The sequence below is a fragment of the Homarus americanus genome, unplaced genomic scaffold (assembly GCF_018991925.1).
Source record: "Homarus americanus isolate GMGI-L3 unplaced genomic scaffold, GMGI_Hamer_2.0 scaffold16894, whole genome shotgun sequence".
Lineage (NCBI taxonomy): Eukaryota > Metazoa > Arthropoda > Malacostraca > Decapoda > Nephropidae > Homarus > Homarus americanus.
This window is the reverse complement of record NW_024746541.1, coordinates 3,726,535-3,740,122: the sequence shown is the minus strand read 5'-3', so window position 1 is coordinate 3,740,122 and position 13,588 is coordinate 3,726,535. Positions and strand designations below refer to the sequence as shown.

Genomic DNA, 13,588 nt, shown 5'->3' with positions numbered 1-13,588 from the left:
GTGTGGGGTGCACAATAAAGTAGCCGCTGTAAGAGGCCAAATCAAATCAAAATCAATCTTTTATTATGGTTAATAATTAATTAATTTAAAAACATAGTTTTAGTTTGCCACAGACATTAAAACTCTTTGTTTGGGGCACTTAACGAGTATCGATTATTTTTTCAACTAATTTGGAGTAAAAGTATTAAAAAAAACATCCTTAAGTAAGAGGAAAAGTTCTAAAAATTTTCATACTTCTTAAAAAGTAGATACCCAAAAATGTTACTTGAGTACAGTATTCAAGTGAAGTTATTTCGTTATTTTACAACTCTGCTGCCGAGGAACAGGAGGACACCTTCCAGAAGTTGCATTTACATCCCTTGAACTAACAACAAAGGTTTGGTCAAAAGGTATTTCAACTGCAATATGTGATGTAAACCTTTGAGAGACATGATCCAGACCATAAATGCACTCACAAGTTTAAAAGAAAATGGAGAATGCCATGAAGGGATATAGGGAGCTGTATTCTGAGAAATTGTATCATCAATGACAGCCACGTTGGATAAGTTCTTTGCCCCAAAACCTCAGCAAGCAGCCAAAGAAGATGTTAATCCACAGGGAGAGGCAGGAGTAAGCAGTGACCAACTGTCTCTTTCTCAGCAACACTAATTTCATCACCTCACGACTACATCTTACTCAGCACTCAACATCATTTCTGTTAAGTAAAAAACGAGTGTTTTGTTCATTAATTTTCATGTTGCATCATGAATTACTCATTCTCTGTAGCTAAAGCCATCTGATTATATATATATATATGTATATATATATATATATATATATATATATATATATATATATATATATATATATATATATATATATATATATATATATATATATATATATATATATATATATATATATCATGTAGATCCACAATGAAAACGTGGATAAGACAAATCTTGATAAAAACATTCGTTCAATTGCACAAAAACTTGGGTACCCTTCTGTGTTTGTTGATCGTTGTTTTAAAAGGGCTAAAAAATCCTTTCAGTCCTCTCAAACCAGGCAAATTCCTACACTTAAGAATATTTTGACTCTGCCCTATCGTAATGAATTTGTAACGTTAGTTCGGTCCCTCAAACTACTAAATATTAATGTTGTTTTCAAGTATGACTCAACCATTACCAATATGTTTATAAAAAATAGTCCAAGTCTAAATGCAAATGGAAGTGTTTATTGTATTCCATGTAGCAAATGTAATGGTAATTATGTAGGACAGACAGGAAAAACATTGCAGCTAAGAATCAGACAACATAAGTACAATATCAGAACAGCATCTGAAAGCAGTGCCCTGTTCGTTCATGTTAGGAATAATAATCATCCCATTGCTTGGGAAAAAAGCTTTGAAGTATTCAAATCATCTTGTGTCACAGAAAGACTTCTGGTTGAAGATAGATTGATAAAGGAATAGAAATCAATAAACCTTAGTGATGGTCAGTTCAAACTGATAATATGTTACATAAATTTATTTGTCAGTGGCCCAAGGTTAAACATGCTTTGAAAACCTTGGATCTAGATGTAGGATAGTTATTTAGTGGGTCCCTTATATTTTACCTGACCTGAGTAGTCACGTCGCCACCCTTCTCTTAAGCTCCTCTACGTGTGTGTTCGTGTGGGGATTAGTGGATGACATCATTATGACCTGACCTCATGTTTTTAAGGTCACCCTGTATATTTAAGCCTCTCTCTGTCCATGTAATCCAGTTGCCTCTGAAGATGTCTTGAATAAAGACGAAAGCTAAGGTGCTCCGTTGTTTCCCTTTTCCCTTGCAAGATTTTATATATATATATATATATATATATATATATATATATATATATATATATATTATATATATATATATATATTTTTTTTAGTCCATATAACACGCGGACTTTGAACATATAAAATCAACGACCCTCACGAGTGTCCTAGGGCGTGGTCGGTAGCGATCCCCGGTCCCACTCAGTAGGTGAGGGTTCGAGTTCTGGTTGGTGAGGTCGTTGTTTATATATATAATATATATATATATATATATAAAATCAACGACTCACCAGCAGGAATATATATATATATATATATATATATATATATATATATATATATATGTGTGTGTGTGTGTGTAGATCCACAATGAAAACGTGGATAAGATAAATCTTGATAAAATCACACAGGGAAAAGGGAAACAATGGAGCACCTTAGCTTTCGTCTTTATTCAAGACATCTTCAGAGGCAACTGAATTACATGGACAAAGAGAGGCTTAAGTACACAGGGTGACCTTACTAAACATGAGGTCAGGATATAAACCACCAATCTGCAAACCAACACCACCACCACACACGCGCAGGAGCTTAAGAGAAAGGGCGACGTGACTAGTCAAGTTAAGTCAGGAATATGGGACCCATTAATGATGTATATATATATATATATATATATATATATATATATATATATATATATATATATATATATATATATATATATATATATATATATATGTAATGAGACGAATCTCACAAGAAGAGAATTACATATATAGGTAGGAAGTATAGAGAGTAGGAATGTAAAGGTAGGAAACTTGGTAGCGTGGCCTGGATGTTATTTGCACAGCGTCACTACGCTTATCTTATCTCGTATGTCAATACACTTATATTACTTCTTAAAGGGACAACTTGTTAAACACCTCTTCGATACAACTATTTATTAATTCACTCAATGACATGGACACATTAATATCACTATTATATCGGGGTACTAACACATTATGCTTTACGTTACTTGACACTGACTCTCGGACACACCTGAATGAATACACTTCCCACAGTAGGTAACTCACCCTAGGACGTTCTGACAAGACTCACGTGTACCCTGACGTAGGCCCAGTGAGTGCTGGCTGGGCTGCCTCCTATGGGAGAGTCTGCTTAGCTGGCGATGCCGTGGTCTGGTCGGGAGGTCTCCCTCCCGACCTGGGGAGGGGACGTGCGTGACTCTGCTTAGTGAACCGAGTGACGACCCGAACGGGAGAGAGATGACAGCAACCAGAATGAGGATCAGTATGACCAGGATCAGAATGATAATCGTAATGGAATCGAATGCCCGTGGACGGGACTGTAGGGCCTTTATATGGGGTCGGCCCAGCCGGCTTTTGACCTCTAACAATTAACACTAAACTGGTTTGATCTGGATAATTGTGTGCAGGTGTGGTCCTGGCCAGGTGTCTTGGCTAGGTGCGGTTGTAGGTCACCGGCTCACGTCATTAGCGGGCGAGGTCAAGTCCCTTGGGTCGACCTGAGGTGTGTCAACCCGGAATGTGGTGGTACCACGAGGTCTGTGGTGTACTTGTTGTTATATGTGACATAATTCTGGGCTGTAAGCTTTGGTCTGACAATCAATCATTACATATATATATATATATATATATATGTATATATATATATATATACACTTCATTTTTAGTCCATATAACACGACCTCAGCAGCCAGGACTCGAACCCTAGACCTTATGAGTGTGACCAGGGAACGCTCCCAACCATGCCACAAGGACACTTAACGCAATTCTAGACTATGTTATATTACACACAAAGCCTGTTCATCGAGCTGATGGCGCCATGAACCTCCCATTGGGGGTTGCCCATGCCACTTATGTGGTGGGAGTAATATTTTACCTGCTGGATTCGGTAAAATGCTACTCCCAACACATAAGTGGCACGGGCAATCCCCAATGGGAGGTTCACGGCGCCATCAGCTCGATGAACAGGCTTTGTGTGTAATATAACATAGTCAAGGATTGCTTTTAGTGTCCTTGTGGCATGGTTGGTAGCGTTCCCTGGTCACACTCATAAGGTTTAGGGTTCGATTCCTGGCTGGTGATATATTGTCTAATGGTAGCACCTGCTGTCATATAGCATCACGAAAATTGTGACCAATTCCCAGGTTGCTGATCTGACTTTCTGCCCCATTTGCACCCAATTGCAGGGTCTCAATTGTTTCTCTTACCATTGACAACACAACATACATATATTATTTCTCACTTTTGATTTTTTCTTTATGGTTCTTTATTATTATTATTATTATTATTATTATTATTATTATTACGGTGTTGTTATTTTTATCATTATTATTTTATTATTTTATTAATTTTTTTTTATTTCTGATTATCAATTTTATTTACTATGAATTATTATTATTATTATTATTATTATTATTATTATTATTATTATTACATTTTGCCCCCCTGCCCTGGATGTGGGTCAGTGACCTGTGCCCGGGTGGGCTAATCACTGTAAAAAAAAAAAAAAAAATCTGCAACCATTTCAAATTAAACTTACATTTGGTATAGCCTGGGGGGATGGGGTGTTTACAACGTGCAAATTGAATTATGGAACCCAAGTTGCCAGTCAGCTGAATAATTCATGTTAATTTCAAGCCATAAGCATGAAGCGTTTACACTGTCTTATCACAGATATCGCTGTGCACTTCTTTTTCTGGCTGTAGATTTGCTGCTGAACTCTGGTAGGGGTGGAGTTAGGGGAGGACTGTATACATAACGTGCCTTCCTGGTCATGTTTGCCGCTACGATACTCAGACGGGATGCAGACGTCATCCCCTTATCTGATAGTCAAAGGGGATTCATCCTGTCCGTTGGGGAACTTTACTCCCCCACACTGGTGACTATGTGGTAACTGTTTAACGTAGCCCATGGAGGTGTCAGTAAACAAATGTCTTTCAAATATATTTTATAGCATTTTCAGGTTAAAATTCAGTGGACGCGTAGTTGAGATGAACACTTCACGGTATTAAATGACAAGGAAATGAATGAATTTGTGGGTTCCATTGTTAACCTCTGTCCAAAATATTCCCACTTTTTTATTTTTTTATTTTGCATAATCTCTTATTGTACTTCATATACGGTGATCTTGGTGGGGTCACTGAAGTCTGCTTGCCTCCTCTGACTCTCTAGGTACACCACCAGTATAAACAACAACACAGGCGCCACCAGCACGCTGTATTGCGAAGTGTAGGTGCCTGCAAACACACACATAATATAAACACATGTTTAAGGTTACTGGGAAAATATGTACAGTGGGAAAATTAATTATCTTCCCGGTGTTTTTACAAAAATACAGCAAATTGGTTAAGCCATTCGACACACGCATGGGTGGAGCCCATAAGCAATTGACAGGCCTGTGGAATCTTGGTAGAACATAATGACGATAATTACGATGTTATTTACTTAGGCTTTAGCAAAGCGTTTGACAGAGTACCACATCAGAGGATTCTGAGAAAAGTTAAGGCTCATGGTATCGAGGGGGAAGTTTTAAATTGGGTAAAATCGTGGCTCACCGATAGAACACAGAGGGTCAGCGTAGATGGTGTTAAATTTGAGTGGGGCTGTGTAACCAGTGGGGTTCCCCAGGGGTCAGTACTGGGCCCACTCTTGTTCATAATCTATATAAACGATGTGGATATTGGGATCAGCAGTGACATAAGCAAGTTTGCGGATGACACCAAAATAGGGCGGCAGATTAATTCAGGGCAGGATGCAAATGCATTACAAAAAGATTTAAATAAACTGCAGGAGTGGTCAGAGAAATGGTAAATGAAATTCAACACCAGTAAGTGCAGCGTACTTAATATTGGTAGAACAAATACTGTCAACGTATACAGCCTTAACAACATCGACCAAGAAAGGTCGACTTGTGAAAGAGACTGAGGGGTACTTGTAAGCCTGGACCTACGGCCTAGAAAACAGTGTGTTAATGTTCGAAATAAGGCAAACAGAGTATTAGGTTTTATATCTAAGTAATAAGCGTGCAGAGGTCTTATTGCAACTATATCTTGCGTTAAACAGGCCGCACCTCGATTATGCAGTTTAGTTCTGGTGCCCTTATCATAGAATGGATATCAACTCACTGGAGTCGGTGCAGCGAAGAATGACGAAACTGATTCAGGGACTTAGAAACCTTCCATATCAAGATAGGTTAAACAAACTAAACTTGCATTTCCTAGAAAGACGAAGAGTGCGGGGAGATATGATAGAAGTATTTAAGTGGGTGAAAGGAATCAATAAAGGCGATATAGATAAAGTTCTTATAATATCTGAGCAGGATAGGACTCATAGCAACGGATTTAAGTTGGATAAGTTTAGGTTTAGAAGGGAGATAGGAAGGAACTGGTTCACAAATACGGTGGTGGACGAGTGGAACAAGCTTAGCAACTTTGTAGTAAGTGCTGGAACGGTGGAGAGTTTTAAAAGGAGGCTAGAAAGATTCATGGATGATAGAGAGTGGTAGTAACTCTCGACAGGCGCTGCCATGCACAGGCCAACCGGCCTATTGCAGACTCCTTATTTTCTTTTGTTCTTATGTTCTTATGTAAAGGGGTCGCCAGTGACACCATTCACTGTATTGGGTAGTCAAGTTTCATTATACTTCGGCTAAAGCTGGGAAAATTATTATTATTTTTTTTTTCGGGGAGTAGCCTATCCGGGCACAGGTCATCAACCCACAACGGGGCTCAAGAGGCAAAAAAATAAGAGTAAAAGGAAATAAAAATATAAAAGAAAAAGATAATATGAATCTACACCAAAAATATGCTGGAAAACCAGCTTTATGAAGTGAAACAGATTGTATGAGCATGGAAACACAGAAGAAGGCAGAGCACTCCACAGTTTGACTGTGTAAGGAAAGAAGGATGTACTATAATGGGATATTCTAGTGTGACCGACGAGTGTTACGAGCCCACAGCCTTACCGGCGGTACACAAGATGTCAAATCCACCGAACATTGCCCGTTAAAGTACCTGTAAAAGAGAGAGAGAGTGAAGCAACACTGTGGCAACGAGAAAGGGAAGAGAGATTATCAACTAAAGGAAGAGAGTTAATAATGTATGTATATTATGTATGTTGTATGTATATTATGTATGTACTCCATTTATATACATTACTTATTTGTCAGCAGCGTGTGGCAATGCCTTTTATCATGTCACCACACACTTAGATAATGTGCATGGCGACATCTGGAAGCTGCTAATGTTTCACTTGCCACATGTCGCCTGAGAGGTCAGTTGACCCATAGAGAGAGAGAGTAAGGGAGTGCTGTCTTTGCTTGTACCTCTGCATATCCAGCAAATATATCCTACAAAGAACTCTACAGGTGTTTGTGTTCGCTCCTGTAGTACCCAGAACATGTACAAATAAGACGAATTGCATTTGATTCCACCCTATCTAACAGTTGGACAGAAGAAGACCCACCCCAGATACAAGAGCAGTACTCCAAGTTAGGACGAATGAATCCCTTATAAACTTGAAACAACTGCTCAGGAGTGAAGTAGCTAAGGTTCTGTACAGCATTCGCAGCTTTCGGAAGGAAGTTTTAGCAATGTTGTTAATGTGTGGATTCCTTGACATATTAGAGGAAATAGTGAGGCCTAGCATATCAATTTTAGAATTTGGCAGAATGATTGCGTCCTGAAATGTGATTGGTGGGAGATCATCTGTTTTGTAAAGTGTAATTAGTAAATACTGTGTTTTATTACTATTGAATTTAAACAAGTTTCTACCTCCTCATTTGGAGATGCTGCACAGATACGCATTGATAGATGAAATGATATCAGCTCTAGAAACATATCTAGTTTGAGAATTAGGGGGAAGGGCAAAATGTGAAGAAGAGTAAAGAGTAGAATCATCAGCGTAAGAATGAATAGAATTAGCTGTAGTGTCAAGAAAATCATTGATAAAAAGAAGGAAGAGAGTAAGTGAAAGAACAGAATCCTGTGGGACACCACTATTGGTAGAGAAAGAGCGAGAGATCGATCCCTCGACAACAACTGTCCTGGATCGGTTCTCAAGGAAGCTAGAATTTAGAGAACAAAGTGGGGGAGAGAAATAAGAGGGAAGTGTGGAAATCAAAGGCTTGTGCCATACCCTGTCAAATGCTTTGGAGATGTCGAGGGCCACAATGAAAGTTTCCCCATAATCCCTAAGAGAGGATGGGTGTAGTAGGAGGGCAGATCACAAGTAGATCTCGCCTGACGAAAGCCATACTAGTTATCCCACAAAAGAGAAAGGCGTTCAAGGTTATGGGGAAAATGAGAGTTTAAGATAGTTTTGAAATTCTTAGAGAGGGATTAAGTTATGGCAATGGGGCAATAGTTAGAGGGATTGGAAGGGTCACTCTTCTTCGGGATGGGCTGAACCGAGGCATGCTTCCAAGAAGAAGGAAAAAAAATGGGTTTTGAGTTAAAAGCGAAAGAGGCGAGCAAACACAGGGGCTAGAATTTCAGCACACTCCATCAGAACACGAGGGGGTATTCCGTCCGGTCCATGCGCCTTACATCTAACCTGGATAACACACCAACAACCCTATGAGTGGAGACTATAAGAAAGTGTATAGTTTCAGTATGAGGAGCAGGAGTAGGAGGGATACATTTGGAATCATCGAAGGTGGAGTTAGTGAATTAAGTGCCAAAGATATTGGCTTTATCAAGGGCAGAGTTGGCTATAGAGTTATCAGGTCGGAAAATAGGAGGGAAAGAAGGAGTACAGAAGTTATTATAGATATTTTTGGTTAAGGGCCAGAAGAATTTACAGAAGAAGAATTAGTCAGGTCAGCGGTCTTTCTTTATTTATAAAATTCTGCTTGACCCTATGAAGAATAACCTTGCAAAGATTCCTAGAAATAATGAAAGAAGAGTGGGTAATAGTTTCTTAACTTGATATGCCCTATCTCTCTCCCTACATGCCAGAGAACAGGAACGATCAAACCATGATTGTAAAGTAAAAGTTTTGGTAGAAAATGGGATAAATGCACTCATACCACCCTGTATAACCCCAACAATGCTGTCAGGGGTAACACAGTAAAGGGGTAACACACAGTATTGGGGTGACACAGTATAGGGGCGACACAGTTTAGGAATGACACAGTTTAGGGGCGACACGCAGTATAGGAGCGACACATAATATAGGGGTGACACACAGTACGGAGTGAGACACAGTATAGGGGTGACACACAGTATAGGGGTGACACATAGTATAGGGGTTACACACTATATAAGGGTGACACCCAGTACAGGCGTTACAGAGTATAGGGGTGACATACAGAATAGGGGTGACACAGTATAGGGGTAACACACTGTAAGAGTGATACAGTATAGGGATGAAACACTGTAGGGGGTGACACAGTTACCTTCATCAACCATGATGGCAGTAGAGGCAGGGATGAGAGAAAGAACTACCACCAACATCAACACAGCAGTTGAGGCCATTGTCACCAGCTCCTTACACTACTCGTCTTCACATTAAAAGATAGTAAATGGGAAGGTATGTTTTCTTGGATGCAGAAGGCAGCAGTAATGTGTGGTCTGGAATGTGGTGCAGGTGCGTGTGAGGGTTCGACTGTGTTTAATGTTGGAGGGTGGGATCTGGTTGTTGTCTTATCAGTTGGTTAATAATCAATTTATCTCCATTCATAATCTAATCATATCAGTTCATTAGTATGGCAGTTACAGTATTTCATAATTCGTAAGTGTATATTCGTCGTACTGGTTGATGTTGATAAGATAAAAAAAGAAAGACTTCACTGTTTTTTTTTTTTTTTTTTTATTGGGCACCCCCTACATCCTTGTGTAAGGTGAAGCGCAGAAGCGTTTACAGCGCCCAACAGGGAAGCATGCTAAGTTCATGCTTGCCTTTATGTCTCATGAGTTAAGGGCGTAGAAGCCTGAAGAGTCAAGGGCATAGAAGCCTGAAGAGTCAATGGTTTGTGTCATCAAGTTATTGGAAGCTCCAACAACTTGTCCCTGAATACGAATTCGCAACTTTCGACTTACAACAGGTACCTACTTTACTGCTAGGTGAACAGGGACTAATGGAGGCTAGGAAGTGTGTCCAAACAACTTCCACCGGCCCGGAAATCGAACCCGTGACATCTCGCTTGCGAAGGCAAGAGCGGTACCACTTTACCACCAGCACCCCCTAAAAAGACTTCACTGATTGCCTTTCTTCATATTTCAGATTTGCCCCGCGAGGGGGCTAATTTATAGGGCATCCTGTGCATGGTAAAGCGCAAAAACATTTACAGCGCCTAACAGGAAAGCATGTGGAGATCATGCTTGCATTCACGACACATTCATTAAGGACTAAGTGCAGGTAGCCCCCGAGTTACAGAATAGTTCCATTTCCTGAAAATCTTTCCACGTCGCAAAATTTCGTAATGCGAAACCATTTTTCCTATTGACTCCCATTAGATAAGTTGAGATGCATTCCCATGGGAAAAATTTTGCAGCCCCAAATCAACACACGCACATATATGAATGATAATAGACGCATGCAATGATTCATTCACGATATAACATGACAATAAATGCACACACTTGAATTTAACTCACCAGAAACGATGTCGAGTGCTGCAGGAGGTGGTGCGATCGGAGTTACTAGGAATTACGTCCTTAAAACATCATGTTTATGGAATCCTTTATCACCACTGCTTTCACTTGAATATGATGGTCTTTTTCCACTCACCATGAATAAGGCTACACAGTAACACAGATGCATAACTCAACATAAACTGGGGAAAGAATTCAAACTGAGTAGTATCATTGTTGTAGTGGCTGCTGGCAGCTGGAGAGGTGAGCCACCCTGCAGCAGTCTTGTAGCTACCACCAGAATCCACACGAAATATTTTTTTCTTAATTTTGATGATTTTTTTTCTATAAGTAGGGTCGGGATATATAGTGACTTTATATAACGAATTTTTTATATCGTGGCTACCAAAATTATCGACATTTTTAAAATATATAGCGATATTTTTCTTTATTTCGCGAGGGAAATCATACAGGAAATATTTCAAATTTATCACTAATACCATTATCAAAATTTTCCAATATATACAGTAGACTCACAACTTACGCGAGGGTTACGTTCCTGGGACATTGTGTAAAGTCAGAAACACTTCAAAATCGCCCTTAAAGCAATCAATCAATACATATATAAATATATATATATATATATATATATATATACACATATATATATATATATATACATATATAAATATATATATATATATATATATATATATACACATATATACTAGAACTCATAAATTCATAAATCACTATTGTAATGCGATACAGGTGATTAATTTTTATCTCTTGTGCAAAATATATGACGTTTATATTCATATTATTGGCTGTCTTGCAAGGGATTCCAGCAATGCAAATTATATTCCCCTAACTGTGATATTATATAAGATAAAAACTTTAAACCTAAAACCACCCAACCCTGGCTGGGAAGATGGGGGGGAGGGGGAGTGAGAGAGGTGTGGTTTTTCTCTTATAAAATGTCACTGAACTGACCTGGGATAATATAATTAACATAGCTGGAATTTTTATAAGATAGTGATTAGCTTGAGTATAAACATGCTATAATTCGCAATAGACATACAAATTTTAGTTCAAATTAGTAATTTCATTATATATGACTAAAAATTTATCTCTTGTGCAAAATATATGATAAGAACATAAGAACATAAGAATGGAGGAAACTGCAGCGGGCCTATTGCCACATTGTTGAGCTTTTGAGAGTCTGCTTGAGTTTCTTTCAGAGCGTCTTTTAGGGTTTGGCTGTAAGCCATGATCGTCGACTGAGTGGTCCTTTCTATGGTGTTAGAAATTTCCCTGGTTTCTTTTTGTTTGGTTATATCGGTCAGTTTCTTCTCTGTTTCTTGAAGTACCTGTTTCTTGATCAGGCAGGTGGCAGAGAAGGTCCTGTGGCCACCCTCGCAGACGACACACTTTTTCATGGTGTTCTACGGCAGTCTTTGAAGAAGTGCTGATCAGATGAACACTCAGAGCATATGACCCCTTGCATGGGGCAGTTCTTGGTCATGTGGTCATTGTATTTATAGCACTTCATACATTGTTGGATGGGCGTATACTTTTCATATTCTATTTGGTGTGATGAGAATGAAGTGCCATATGCATAGAGCCCCTTCGCCTTCATTCTTTTTGCACCCGTTGTGTCTGCAAAGCGAACCTTGATTATATTATGGGCATACATAGGATACACCTCCACAACCTTGACAGTGTTTTGCTTTTCTATTTCATCTCTTATTTCTTCTGCGTTATTTTCCACTACATCTTTGTCTAACTTCTTACATACAAGGATGAGCTTGGCGCCGTATTCCCGTGGGACAATGACCTCGTAACCGCGAGTTTTCATTTTGTTCATGGCACTAGACTTAAGTAGTTTATCAGCATCTTCATCTGTTTCTGTGAGGATGATGTAACCATCTCTCAGATCCACAAGTCTATTTATTCTCACCCTTAGGTCACTCAATAGCTTTTTTAGCCCTATCCGAGACTCCTGGGTCGGGGTTCCGGAGATCTTCACCCTCACTTTGGCCATGGTCAGTAACATACATGAAAATCCTACCTAATTTGTCCACCTCAGCTAAACCCCATGGATGCCACTCCTTCTGTCCGCTTGCTGGGCGAGTAAAGACGGGTCTAGGGATAGGGTGAACAGACAATCCCCTGACGGGGGCCTGGCCAAGCCCAAACACCCAACAGTGACAGGTTATGAAGCACTGCCGAATCCCTAACAGAAAATGTTGCCACCCTTACTGTCTCGACTCAGCAGCCCTCTGAGGGCCCCCCTTGAGGCTCTGCCCGCAGGGTTCGCGTCGTTACCAAACTGCAGGGACTCTAGGCGAAAGGATAGGATAGGGAAGAAGCGCAGTGTACAAGAATAATAATATCCATGTACAACTACAAGGTAAACCAGTCAGAGCGAACCCAACGTGAAAAACAAGGCAGGCAGTCGTAACGGTCAGCACCGACTTCACACATTGCTCCTGAACTAAGAAGACCTCTCAACAAGACCTCCTGCTGGACCCGAAACTCTGAAGACCGCCCTCTCCCTTGTGCCATTGTTGGCCATCTTCCCGGACCGGAGCATCCACGACTGACATCGTCGACAACAACTCACGAGCGTTCTCGGTTTATCGAGCATTAGCTTGCCCTCCCCACTGGTGGTGTGAGTGACCCACACTCCAGCTGGAGAGCAGTTATAGCGCGATATTCCCGGCGTGGTTTGAGCTCTTTTCCTTCTACTACTATTTTTCCTTTTTCGCTCTGGCCTAGGGACCTGCACCCTCAAAAGTGTATTCGTCCTGCGGTCCCCCCTGTAACTGTTCACCTCCCTCCCAGGAGATTGTGAACACGAAAGGGGGTTGGAGCAAAACCCATCCCAGCCGAGTCTTTCCAGGAAAACCGTGATCGTGCGGGTCCACCTGGAAAGAGGGTAGCAATCCTTATCCTTCCCCAATAGGCACACTTAGCTCACGTCTATAAGTGAGCAGTCACATACACTAGGAAGTAGGCTTCCCCAACGGGGATCCGGGAGAGAAGCTCAGGAACCACTCTACGACCACCAGCCAGTGGGGAGTGCTGAAATTCCTCTGCTACTTACTCAACCGGAATAGGTAGGATTTAAAAAAAAAAAAAAAACCGGTTATGGAGCGCGTACGCCCTCCTAACCGCGACCCCCGCCTGAACCGCCAACC

General features: G+C 40.3%; 1 long non-coding RNA gene across 1 annotated transcript; it reads right to left on the bottom strand.

Annotated features, from left to right (window-relative positions):
* Positions 1–4,746: 4,746 nt before the first annotated feature.
* Positions 4,747–9,427, bottom strand: LOC121879348. Its single transcript, XR_006091311.1, has 2 exons — positions 9,209–9,427; positions 4,747–5,048 (listed from the first exon to the last, which is right to left on the bottom strand). It is a non-coding gene; the product is annotated as an uncharacterized LOC121879348 (long non-coding RNA).
* Positions 9,428–13,588: the final 4,161 nt, after the last annotated feature.